At 38.3% G+C, this 14301-nt stretch overlaps 2 protein-coding genes across 2 annotated transcripts in view; one reads left to right on the top strand and one right to left on the bottom strand.

Annotated features, from left to right (window-relative positions):
• Window positions 1-14301, bottom strand: part of CSPP1 (centrosome and spindle pole associated protein 1) — a 193953-nt gene that overhangs the window by 131509 nt on the left and 48143 nt on the right. The window lies entirely within an intron of this gene.
• The window catches only part of PPP1R42 (protein phosphatase 1 regulatory subunit 42), a 49283-nt gene continuing 47165 nt past the window's right edge, over window positions 12184-14301 (top strand). The window contains exon 1 of the mRNA XM_033437564.2: window positions 12184-12350. The gene's annotated coding sequence lies outside the window, so the exon portion shown is untranslated. The remainder of the gene's footprint in view (window positions 12351-14301) is intronic.

Here is a 14301-nt window from a genome sequence, read left to right as displayed (position 1 = left end):
AACAGCAATAGGGAGTTAAAAGAGTTTTAAACAACAGAAATGTAGTAGACGGATATTTCTAAGAGCACTCTGTTAAGAAAGCTGTGGTCGAGGGCTGGATGAGATCAGATGAGATGCTTTGTGGAAATAAAGACCGAGAAGAGGGCCCAAGATATGGCAAACATCAAATTTAAAATGGTCAGAGGAAGAGGAGACCACAAGAGGTGACTTCACATGTGGCCCAGAGGTCAAGGAAAACAAAGTCTAAAAGTTTTTGATTAGATTTAGCAAAGAGGGGTCTTTGGTAAGATAAGGATGCCAGTTAACATTAGTATCCAAATACTTTCTCAGACAGTTGATGATATAGTAGCGTTTCTGGTCTCATTTTATATCCCTTTAAATAAAAGCAGGCATCCCAATTTCAGATGGCTCAACCTCACCTCCATTTTTAGGCCTTTTTAAAAAAAATCATGACTGCCTCCAGTGAGCAGCTAAAAGCTGTGTTTACTGCCACAGCCTTCAGTGATACCAGCTCATACCGAGCCATTCAATTAGGAACAATAACAAGCTCATTGAGGTTTCTCTGACAGACATGATTGAAGGATTGAAGTTTTGACATGAAAGAGTGAGTCACTGAAGTTACCATGAAAACATACTAGCAGTTTTCATTCCAAGACTTGACTGTTATCCACATTTAATTTGACATTGGTGATCTAATCAATTAAGATATCTTGGTGTGATGGGAAATGCCTATGCTAACAACAGGGAATTGCCAGAAAAAGAAAACTTGTCAGTCCTAACTTCACTAGACTCAGTATTTCGGTTATGATGCCTTGGTTGCAAGTAATGACAAAAACAAACAAAAACAGTTGCTTAAACAAAGAGAATTTGTTGGTTCACCTAACTTCAGAGTCCAAACACTTATTTGGCTTAGGCACAGTTGGATTAAGCTTCCAGTAATGGTTCTCACAGCTCTGCCCTCCACATGTTGACCTAAACCTCAAGCTGGATTCCTCCACATTGGCTGTACACCACACCATCCAGTCACAGGGAAAAAGCTGCTCATGGTTTTCAAAGTAAGGTTCTGACTTCACTCTGATTGGTCTAACTTGGGTCATGAGCCCACTCCTAGGATTATATATATATAGTGACTGGTTTAGACCAATTAAGGGTAACTCCTGGAGCTGGGAGTGGGGTCAGTAACACCCAAAATTCATGACTACTACACACTAAGGCTAAATGGATACTACAGAGCAACCAACAACGTCCCCTCTGCTTAACAGTCCAGCCCACGCAAAAATAGCCCCACAAAAGAGTATTTGCATTCTATTGTAAATGCAGTTACTTTATTAAAAGCAAGAACCTTTATAAATATTTTTAAAGTATATCTTTAAGTTTTAATGTATTGTCATGATCACTTTTGATATAAGTGCTCTAATTCATAATACTGAGATTTTAGGAAATCAAGGGTCAATTTGCAGGCATCATTCAGAAACTAACTCATGAATTGGCATTGCTTTTTCCTGCAAAGTGTTATCTTACAGCCTTGAGCTATCCAGGAGCTGAAAAGGCCATTTTCTAAGTGAAGTCTGGTTTTTGTTCAGCTTCAAATTTTTTCAGAGATAATTTCTCAAGCTCTATGGTGATAATATACAGGAAATGTCAATCATCATCAAAAACTTAATCCCAATGTCCAAGTAATAAAACTGGAGCCAGAAGCACAGGCTGGAGCAGAGATAGAGAAGTCAGTGGATATGGGTTGGGGATTGGGACCAGATAAGGGTACAGCGAGATCCCAGAATCAAGGATGTTCCAACTTTTCCAGATTGTTTTAATATCTCAAGGTCCCAGTTCCAAACAAAGCAACAACATTAACTTTTCTATATATTGTTGAGAATTTATGCATTTAGTATCATTTTTAGGTTATACTGTCCAGTTATATAAGTATGTCATTCACACATTTTATTTATTGATTAACAATAAGACACCACACAAGTTGTTATTTTGAAATCAGTAGTACTGCCAAGAACAAAGAGCCAACAGGGGCAGAGAAACCATTTGTGCTCCATTGTTTCTGAATTTGGAAAACTGGCTCTGAGACCAAACATCACGTGCTCCATTTGAGGGATCAAGTCTGAAGATTGTTGTCACAAATTAGTATGACTACCTGGTGTTCAGGATTTTGAAAAATCACTGCATTGCATAATAGAATAATAAACTGCCCTATAGTGCAGCCACTTGAAAATAAACACAGAAGAGCAGGAACATAAGTAACTTTACAACGAATCAGAGGAACTGTTTGGGAGTTGGAATGCTACATACTGCAGAGGTTCAGAGTTTCCAAAAACTGTTCTATGAGTGATGAGGTACAGATGCATAAGTCATGCATGCAGAGAAGAGTTCTTTTATATTGCTAAGTCTGCATTGTATCCACATGTAGCTGACTGAAATGAACTGAACACAGACTGTTGAGTTTCCAAGGTTTCTTTCTAAATTTCTGGATTGTTTTAACTATAAACTCCAAAGATACATACATGGGTGAGCAATGTTTTTTTTGTTTTTTGAAGATATAAAAATATACTACACGGAATGATGGCTCTGGTTTTGCTCATCCATATGATATAAAATAAAAGTTGATTATGTTCAAATTACGATGGGGTAATTATTTCATTCACTGTTTAATAATTGATGTGTCTATGTCACTGCATTTGAAAATTAAAAATCTAGTTTTGTGTTCTCTCATTCTGGTCAATTTTCAATACAGCAAATATCTTTAGCAGCAAATAAATTTACCTTCTTAGGGCCAAGTGCTAGTTTAAGGACTTCAAGTAATTTGTTCTGAGGTAATCAGTCTGTAAGTTTCTAAAAATTTCTAAACCTTTTATCCAAATATTACTGGAAGAAATACCATTTATCTTTATAAGTAAAAAGTTGTGATCTACTTATTTTAGAAAATTAGTTACACGAAACTCAGGTCAACTGTAACCAGACTGGCATATTTAAACTTTTGATCTCAGAAATCAGAATATTACAAAAATAAAATAAGGAACTCTGTCATTTCAGGTCAAATTTGGGAGGAAACAGCTAAAATCATAGCTTGATAACTAACACCAATGATTAATTGCTTTTTCAAATGTGGATTATCTTGGTGCCAAAAATTATGGAACAATTGCCTAACAAATTGGAGAGTCCCTGATGTCAGTACTCATATTTTCTTTGGATTATACTAGGCAATTATGCTAAACTTTCTAATGACTGAGTAAAATGGTATTGTGCCTTGGGGCACATTTTGATGAACTACAGTTGTACTTTTCATAACCTAAGAGGCATATGCATAAAGAAATATATTGTCAAGAACAGAGCTTTGTGACTTTTATGTTAGGTTATAGAGGATTATAAATATCTATCATATAACTATGAATTTGCTTACCATTACAAAGCATAACAAACTACTTACCTTCCTGAAAATTTAGTTTCTACAAGCTCATCTGCAAATAAATGTTTTATTTAAATGATTCATTTTTGTTCCTAGAATTTTCGACTTTATACTCCATGCTCGATTTATTATTTGAATAAACTTCAATTTACTCTTTGCATGATTGACAACACTAAATAAGTCCTTTAAAACATGTATGTATTTAGCTTTAATCTTTTACTTCAACTCATATGTAATCCTTCTATCATTTCTTGCATGTGTTTCTAATATAATTAGGCTATTAAGATTCTGGGCTTAAATAAAGTAACAAAAATTAGACTAAATAAAAAACTAATTTATGATCTTACGTATGAGGGCATACCGTGTTGAATAATTAGTCATCTGAAAAGTTCTATACCTTCAGAGAAGTTAACTTGATATGCCACTGATGTGAGAATTATACACAAATACCACTTTCTAGGGGAGATTATTTTTAAACTTTCTAACTGGTCTTAATATTCAAGGTAAAACACTACATTACTTAAAAACTAAGGAACTGTGGCCTGTTGTAATGGTAATTTATTTAGGCAGACATCAACACCATGGACTTCTAGTTATCCCAAGATCTAAAAATAGTTTATTGGGCTTCCCTGGTGGCGCAGTGGTTGAGAGTCCGCCTGCCGATGCAGGGGACACGGGTTCGTGCCCCGGTCCGGGAAGATCCCACATGCCACGGAGCGGCTGGGCCCGTGAGCCATGGCGGCTGAGCCTGCGCGTCCAGAGCCTGTTGCTCCGCAACGGGAGAGGCCACAACAGTGAGAGGCCCGCGTACAGCAAAACAATAAAAAAAAATAAAATAAAATAAAATAAAATAAAAATAAAAATAGTTTATTAACAAGTGCTTTACCCTACTGTGGAAAACAGTATGGAGATTTCTCAAAAAGCTAAAAACAGAACTACCAGGACTTCCCCGGTGGTCCAGTGGTAAGGAGTCTGCCTTCCTATACAGGGGACACGGGTGCAATCCCTGGTCGGGGAACTAGGATCCCACATGCCACGGGGCAACTAAGCCCTCACACCACAACTTCTGAGCTTGCACGCCTCAACGAGAGAGCCCACATGCTGCAAACTACAGGGCCCACATGCCCTGGAGCCCTCACGCCACAACTACAGAGAGAAAACCCACATGCCACAACAAAGAGCCCACATGCCTCAACAAAGATCTTGCGTGCCACAACTAAGACCCAACACAGCCAAAAAAAATAAAGAAAATAAAAATAACTGAAATGTATTTTTAAAAAAAAACAGGGCTTCCCTGGTGGTACACTGGTTAAGAATGTGCCTGCCAATGCAGGGGACGCAGGTTTGAGCCCTGGTCTGGGAAGATCCCACATGCCGTGGAGCAGATAAGCCTGTGCGCCACAACTACTGAGCCTGCTAGAGCCCATGAGCCACAACTACTGAGTCCATGCTCCGCAACAAAAGAAGCCACCACAATGAGAAGCCCGCACACTGCAACGAAGAGTAGCCCCCGCTCGCCACAACTAGAGAAAGCCCACGCACAGCAACGAAGACCCAACGCAGCCATAAATAAATAAATAAATATTTAAAAAATAAAAAATAAACAGAACTACTATATAACCCAGCAATTCCACTCCTGTGTACATATCTGAAAAAAACAAAAACACTAATTGCACCCCAATGTTCATAGTGGCATTATTTACAATTGCCAATATGTAATTGGCAATACAATATGGAAGTGACCTATCTATCAATCAACAGGTGAATGGATAAAGAAGATGTGGTGTTTGTATGTGTACATTTAGATATATACATACATACACACACAATGGAATACAACTCAGCCATTAAAACCAATGAAACTTTGTCATTTGCAACAACATGGATGGACTTGGAGGGTGTTATGATAAGAGAAATAAGTCAGATAGAGAAATACTGTGTGATATCACTTGTATGTGAAATCTAAAAAATACAACAAACTAGCGAATAAAACAAAAAGCAGACTCACAGATATAGAGAACAAACTAGTGGTTACCAGTGGGGAGAGGGAAGGGGGAAGGGGGAATGAAGGATAGGGGATTAAGAGGTACAAACTATTATGTATAAAATAAACTACATGATATACAACACAGGGAATATAGCTAATATTTTATAATAACTATAAATGGAATATAACCTTTAAAATTTGTTATATTGTATACCTGTAACTTATATAATACTGTACATCAACTGTAACTCAATTTAAAAAGTGTTTTACCTATTTCAGTAAAGAGCAAAACTGAAACAAAAGCTCTATTAAATTAGAGATTTGGGAGCACAAGTAGAAATTTTATTTTCTAATATAATATTTTCTGGTGGCTCCTGCTACCAGATTTCTAAGAACATCTTTGATGATACTATATTCATCACATTAATATCACACTAGAAGAACATTACATTAAAAAAAAAGAAGAAGAACAGGGCTTCCCTGGTGGCGCAGTGGTTGAGAGTCCGCCTGCCGATTCAGGGGACACGGGTTCGTGTCCCGGTCCGGGAAGATCCCACATGCCGTGGAGTGGCTAGGCCCGTGAGCCATGGCCGCTGAGCCTGCGCGTCCGGAGCCTGTGCTCCGCAACGGGAGAGGCCACAACAGTGAGAGGCCCGCGAACCGCAAAAAAAAAAAAAAGAACATTACATTTCAACCAAGACTTTGAATTTCAACTTATAATAATAAGTGGCCACTGTTCTTTCCTTCAAATTCTAAATGTAATATAATTTTTCTCACTAACAAAAGAAAAATTTGCCTTCTGCCTTATGACCTAAATGCTGCTATAAACCAAAATCCAAATTTATCACTGTGGCCTAAAGGCTGATCTATTTCCTGCTTTCCTCTCATTCTGTTCTCCCCCTCCACACTGCTCCAGCCACAGTGTCCTGGGGTCCTTATGCTCATCCAGCTCTTTCCCAACTCCGAGCCCTCACACTGGCTGCTTCCCGGGCCTGGAACACTTCTTCACAGGCTCTCAAGGGCCTGGCTCTTTAAGCTGCTCATTCTTCAAGTCTCAGCTCAGATTCTGCTTTCAGAGAGGCCTAGCCTGTCTCTCTCATCTAAAGAAAACACCTCTCTCCTTCCCTCCTTCTTCCTTACTTCTATACCCCAGTTATACAGTCATTTTATCCTATTCATTTCCTTCACAGAATGTACCACAACCTGAAATCATCTTGACCATTGAATTGTTTACTTTTTCACTATCTGTCTCCCCTTCCTGGATGGTAAGTGCCACAGGGATGGGGACTTGATCAGAATACCTTCGGCATCCTCAGCACCTTGAACAATGGCACATGGTAGGCAGTTGGTAAATATCTGTTCAATGAAGAAATAAATGCAATGGACATTTCAATTTGCTTTTAAGAAACATTAACAATATGTGTTTTTAGGATAACAAAATTAAATGTTTATCCCTTTTTATGGGAAGCTGACTTGTTTCACCATAAGATTACGATAAAATGAAAATCTATTCACAAACTTCTTAACAGATTTAAAACAAGAGTAAAAAGTTTTTTTTAATTTTTCAATCAAGGATCACAACCGCAGAAATATGCAAATGGCTATACACAGTAGTAAAAAAAAACACCAGCCATTTTCAAAAACAAGCATGAAAGAATGGAACTCTTTTCAAACAAGCTAACCAAAAAACAGACAGGAGCCAAAAAAATAAAGCAGTTAAATACAAATATACAAGATGTTTTCACTGATTTTAACAAATTGTTTTGCAAAATACAAGACTATAGTGTATTACATAGCTGAGTTTCACTCTTAGCTTCAATCCATCACCAACTAATTAAACTTTTGCTGAACTTATTATTGGCCTGATAAACTTAAGCAGTGTCTTGGATCTCTATTAGAAGACAGAGGTTCCCCACCCTTGTTTCGAAAGACAATTTTTTTTAAAATCCCTAAAACATAAGTAATGATCCGTTCCTGAAACCTAATCTAAACTTTTTCCAAAATTATAAGTCCCTTTCTTGCAAATGCTTCCTCAAAGACTCAAACTAAAGTGTTAGGCTCTACTGACGATAGATTTTTCAGGAATCTTCATTCCTGAATAATCAATTAGAATATCTGTGGCAATGTTTACAAAAATACTTTTCAGAAAACAATTTTACTCTAAAATATATTTAGACATAAATGTTACTTTCAGGTAATGAAACTGATTTTCAGCCTAGATCCTTTAATTTATAGTCACATCTAATAGAACTTTAAAAATACAACTTGAGAAAATTTTGTGTACTAAATTTGTGTACTAAATTTAAAAAATTAATAGAACTTGTCCAAGTCCTTTCATGTCCATTCTTAGGTACTGATGGGAGCATGGAGAGACTGCTGGATTTGACAGTCGCTTCTGAGATCAAGTGGACTTGATGTGACCCAACGTGGGGGCACTAGTATATGAGAGAGTACTCAGGCTCTACTCTGAGTAGCAGGGCGGAACTGTGGGCAAGACAGGAACTAGAGGAGGCAGATCACATTTGTGCAGGATAGAAACGAGTTCAGTTCTTGACAGGTGCAGGGTTTTTTCCCTCTAGGACATTCATATTCAAGTGGAATGAATGTCCAGCAGCTGGTTGCATGCATAGGTCTGGAACTCATGAGAAATACCTTGGATTGTTTTATACAAAACCTATATAATCATCATTTACATTTATAGAATACATTATATAATAAATGACATAAATTGTTTAAGTAATCATTTAATTACTAAGTTAAGTTTTAAAGAAATTATTTATTATTGGTGCCCATATTGTGTACATCAAGCCATTAAAAACCCATGAAGCTCTCAATTTAACGATCATGACTAGGTTACAGAAATCAAGAGTAATCAAGCCTTGGATGGAAACTGCCTCATTCCTGAACAAAAGGCTTCCTTTGTAGACTCTACAACTTAGAGCTTTTATAAATGGATACTTATTTTAAAATCTTTTGTTCCAGCTAAGCTACAACCTCCTATCATCACCTTCATTTCTCTCCTCTGAGCTTCCCTTCAGAAGGTCCTATGAAAATGGGAATCATGTCCCAAATTTCTAAGTAAAATTTCCCTCCTTAAAAAAGTTTTCCATTGTCCCGTGTATTAGTTAGTTATTATTGCATAAAAAATTACCCCAAAACTTAGTGGCTTCAAGTAACACACATTTATTATTTCACAGATTTTATGGGTCAGGAATTTGAGTTCTCTGCTTTAGGGTCCCTCATGAGGCTGTAATAAAGGTGTGGAATAGGTCTCATCTGAAAGCTCAACTGGGGAAGGACTGACTTCCAAGCTTAAACAGTAGTTGTTGACATTTAGTTTCTCATTGGACTGAGAGTCTCAGTTCCTTACTAGCTGTTGGCTGGAGACCATCCTCAGTTCCTTGCCACATGGAGCTCTACTAAGTGACAACTTGCTCTATCAAAGAGTGCACGCCAAAAAATGCAATAGAGAGTTTGCTAGCAAGACAGAATCTTTTGTAATCAAATCGCAGAAATGGTATCTCATCAACTTTGCCTTATTCTATTGCTTAGAACAAGTCACTAAGTCTATTCCACACTGAAGGGGAGGGGTTCACACAAGGGCATGAATCCCAAGAGGTGAAATCATTGACACCATGTTGGAAGTCTGCCTACCATACTTACTAATATTTACCAGTCTACAAGGTCAAAATAAAAAGAGGAGCTAACTCCAATAAATGATCATATTTCTGTATGGAGTTATGTGATGATATACATATCTGGGCCCTTTAATTTGTTGGTTTTTCAATGAAAGGAATAATTAAAGTGTTTTCTGTGTAGTATGTACTCTAGAAGGTCAGGAAACATACTAATTGACAAAGATACACAGAACAATATTCTAAATAAAAAATGTGTTTCTGTCTAAAGTTACTTGGAAACTCTACTGGAGGCTTCAGAAAATGTACTCTTTAGCACATTCTTCCAAGAGTGTCTTTTAAAATTATTCTCAAGACCTCACATTTTTTTTTAACAAATACAAATTTCTCAACATCTGTCAAAGTGTAAATCTTAGAGTATTATATGCTGAACTTACAGATGTGGCACTGAAGACAAGTATTTCTTGCAGTTTGCCAGATTTCTGCCATATTAGAAAATACACAGATGACTGTTTAACACTGTGTGTCACTAGACAGGAATTATATTTCACATCTTAATGAGAAAATACTGTCTCAAACTTGTTGCATTAAAAAATTAATTAGCAATTCAACCGTTTTAAAGTATTTTAAAAACTAGCTGTCACAAAGAGATTTTCAATTCTACAAACAGCAGAATCCGAAATGAACTTTCAGAATACAATGTTATCATTCTTAAAAACCTGATTACTAAAAAAGAAGGAAAAATAGGGCTTCCCTGGTGGCGCAGTGGTTGAGAGTCCGCCTGCCGATGCAGGGGACACGGGTTCATGCCCTGGTCCGGGAAGATCCCACATGCCGCGGAGTGGCTGGGCCCGTGAGCCATGGCCGCTGAGCCTGCGCGTCCGGAGCCTGTGCTCCACAACGGGAGAGGCCACAGCAGTGAGAGGCCCGCGTACCGCAAAAAAAAAAAAAAAAAAAAAGAAGGAAAAATAAAGTCATAATCCCGCCACTATTAAATATTTTGGGATACAGATACAGGTATAGATCTACAGCTCTACATCTAAACCTATACATGTATAGACATAGACATATATCCTTTCAGACATTTAAATATGTATATAATTTTACCACAAATGAGATCATACTCCTCTTTACAATGACATATGAAACTGTTATAAAACAAAGATTAACAGAGCAACTGGTTTTCAATGAGGCATTGCTAAACATGTAAAGTAATGTTAGCAGCAAGTTAAATGAGAGCTACACAGAGCAATAGGATGGCCCTGCATATAGTGCTGGCTCTATTGTTCCCAAATGAATGACCTTTAAAATAGATAAGACCGGCACCTGATTTGTGCTGTAGTGTTTTAACCATATTGTTTTGATCATTCTTTTACTTTGTCATATCCTTCTGTAGCTGTTTATTCTGTTAGGTACTCTTCTTAAATTCTTTCCTTCCCTAGTACCTGAATCTAATTTACTGGTTTCTAAATCACTGAATTATTATTTGTTCTTCTCAGAACAAATCTCACTTCTGATAAATCTTTCTCTGATATCTTAACTAGCTTTGCTTCCCTCTTCCATCCAAACTAGTTGGCATAGTTATTAACTTACTATTTCTCTTTTCCCCACTTTCTTCCTCACCACCGTTTATGACCCTATGGTTTCAATGATTAGTTCTATTCTGGAAACTATTAAACCTATCTCACCTCAAGTTTAACATGTGTAAATGGAAATTCATTCACTTCCCCCAAATTACTTGCCTCCCTCTCCAATTTCTCCACTATTGTTCCTTTATTCTACTTAACACCCAGGAATTATCTTCAACTTCTCCCTCCCTTTATCCTATCCAATCTCTCTTTATTAAATCATGCTTCAAGATGCCTCCTAAATTTGTTCATCCCTTGTCATTTTCTTTGCCTTCACCCTAATACAGGCCAACACTGCTTCACAACTAGACATTAGCAACAGTGTCCTGAATGGGGTTAGGATATCTGTCCCCATGCCCCTGTCCCTCTTTCTAGGCTACTCTTACTGCAACAATCAGTGAGATATAAGGAAGGGGGACCTGTGCTTGAAATTAGGGGCTCAAGGGTAAATTCTCTCTCTGCTACCTCAGGTGTCACCTTCAGCATATCTCTTTTCTCTTTCTAGGCCTGAGAATTTCCTTATCTGCAAAATGGCACATTGGACTGTCCACGTGGGCTCTAAGCCTCTTTGTAATTCTAAAAATCTCCTACTCTGACACTTCTTTGTTCAAGGAACAGCAATGATTTTCCAGAATGCCCCCACCCTAAAGATCAGAGCTATTACGGTTTTCCGGTTTGTACTGTCCCTTAATTCAGATTGCTCACTTTACCGTACCCCTAATGACAAGCCTTTCCACTTGTTCTACTGTTGTTCTCCTTCATTTGTAAACTATATATTTTCTAAATGTTTGGGAGTGACTGCTAATGTACAAAGCACTTTGCCAGGCCCTGGGAATAGCAAGGTAAAAGACATAATCCTTACCCTCAAAGAATTTACCATCTTATTGGAGATATGGGTAACAAACAGACAGCAGTGTGTTAAGTGCTATGCTAAAGAAGTTACCATATCCCAGTTGTTTGGGGGGCAGAAAAAAGCATCACTTAACATGACCTAGGAAGGCTTCAGAAAAAATGCACCAATTCCAAGCTGAGTCCTTGAATCTTAAAAGGGAAAACAAATATTAAGGAGGAAAGGTGTGTCCTATTGCTACCCTGAGCAGCAGAAGAGAGAGGGTAAAATTTTTTTAGTACTGGGCCAAGTGCCAGATTGTAAATACTGAAGAGGGAAAGAGGCAAGCAGTGAGGCTGGTCATTATAACCGGACTGGAATGCCACCCTAAGGAGTTTGGATTTTATCAGAGGAAAGGTGAAGTATGTCTGAATTTGATTCAGACAATTCGTTTCCTGCCCTATTATTGGGAAAACGTGGTAACTGGGCACTAAAACGTTCAAAGCTGATGGCAAGGATAATCCAGTAGGGGGAAATGGTGACCTGCCAAAAATTGTTCTGGCTACTGGTTGGTCTACGAAAACGCTAATGTGACCGATGCCTTACGGCCTCATCCCACTAACCAACCTCCACTCGTACCCTGCCTAGTGGCTCCCATCAACCCCCGGCCGCCAAGACACAGAGCGCTGGGCCCGGGCTAGGACACAGAGGAGAGCGCTTCCGGAGACCTCGCGAGATTTCCTGTGAGCCGCGACCGACCATCTGGTCGCCCAGCAACCGCACCTGCTGCCGAGGAGGCCGGGCACCCGCGAAATTTACCAAACCTGAGTTACTGACCCGGCTCATCCCGCGAACGGTGAGATGCCCTCAAGGGAGAAGTGTGGGAACCGAGGAAACCCTACAGCCATGTTTCTCAAACTTACCTGCCAGTAAGATCTCCTGACATCAAGAATTTCCAGAAAAAGTCTGAAAGTCTGTATTTTAAACAAAGGGCTAGAATCAGGCAAGGTTGGGAAACAGCTCTAGGGGAGGGAGACACGGGTGGAGTGGTAGCCAAGAAGCTGAGGAAGCGGGATTTGTGGGTTTGAAAAGAGGAAAGCCTCACAGCCGGTGATTTAGAGCATCTGTAAGCCACTGGGTTTGGGGCTACCTAAGGGAAATATACAAACTGAATTCGGAAACGTCCCCCGCATCTAGCCAGTAGGAGCCCCAAATGATGAAAGCCAAGAGGTCTACTAAAATGGATTTCCAAAGCACTTGTATAGCAGCTCTAAGCTGTCCCCACTAGCGATCTGGAGAGCTAGAGACATCCTAGCAAATGGAGCCCTGAGAGTACAGGGATATGTAGTAGGCAAAAATTATGGAAAAGCAGTTTCTCAAACTTTAGAAAATAATGAACCACTTTTAAAAGAAAATCAAGGACATCTCACAAGTGTTGACATAATTATTTCAGTTTAAACTCCTGAAGCTTATAATATCTCTGAAACAAACTATAGTACCAATAAAGTTTAATATTCTATTAACAACATGAATGGTGGTGTTTTGATGAAACCAAATTCTCTCTTGTGGATTTGATTGCTATAATGCACATTCTTTTGAGTTAACAGTCTCTATCATTGTGTGTTATGGGTTCAATTCTCTCCCTTTCCACATTCAAACCCCTGGAAAGTTTGCCTATATTGTTGATGAGGTCCATTGGCCTTCCCCTGGTTTAATAAATACTTCACTTATATATTACATTAGCCTCTTTCCTTTTCTAGTTGTCTGAGAGAAATTTACTTCTATACAGACACCAATTTGTGCACTGGAACCTAGAGACAAAGTCCATTTATAGCATGGTCATTCATGAGGATTCAGATGATCCAAAATTTCTGTTTTAGCCCAGGTTAGAAAACAGAGCCTGAAGGAAAAACTCATGTGATAACACTTTTTGGGAGGCTGTAATCTCAGGGAAGGAAGAGAGAGGGAAGAAAGGAATGAGACAGAGATGGAAGGAGAGCAAATATAAGAGAATGTGTAAGGCAGAAGTCTGCAGCATGTTTTCAGAGGGACCTTTTGAAATGGCTGTGTCTCTTAAAAGTCTATGGGGGAAAGAAAGGAGAATAAATCATTCATGGTTTCTGTCTCCCATTAGTAAAAGTTACTCCCAAAGGGCATTGCTTCCTTCATAGTATAGGCTTGCTCCTGCATGGCCACCTGCACAGCAGTCTCCTGCCTCAGCTGTAAGGGAGAAACCCTGGGATGTATAACCTTTTTACGATGTGCATTTTTACCACAGTTATCGTGTAAAAAATATATTTGAAATTTCTAGAAAAGTATCTAAAATTTTAAAATATGGGCCAAAGAAATATTTTTAAAATACTTTAAATATTTAAATAATTTTAAAATATTGCATTTCAACACATTAGCTACAGAGAATGTAATTCCTAAAAGAATGACATTTGCAATATAAACAAAAATATATGATCCCTAAAAATGACTCTAAAAAAAACCCTTATGCATGGCCTTAATTAGGAGAAAATTATAAAACTACTGAAAGTCATTAAAGAAGCACTCCAAAAAAGGAGAGACATACCATAGTGATGGAAATGATAACTCAGTATTAGAGAGATGTTAGTGCTTCACAAATTATTTATAAATTCAATGCAATTCCTAACAAAATTCTGACAGGATTTTTCATGGAACATGACAAGTTGATTTTAAAATGTATATGAAAGAGTCAGGGAGGAGAGGATTCTGGGAATATGCCAGAATAGGGAGCATCTGTCTCCCCACCTAAACAACAGCTGCACTGGCAGAACCTGTCT

The sequence above is a fragment of the Orcinus orca genome, chromosome 17 (genome assembly GCF_937001465.1).
Source record: "Orcinus orca chromosome 17, mOrcOrc1.1, whole genome shotgun sequence".
Classification (NCBI taxonomy): Eukaryota; Metazoa; Chordata; class Mammalia; order Artiodactyla; family Delphinidae; genus Orcinus; species Orcinus orca.
Note: the sequence above shows the minus strand (reverse complement) of the source record. Positions and strands in the feature narration are given on the sequence as shown.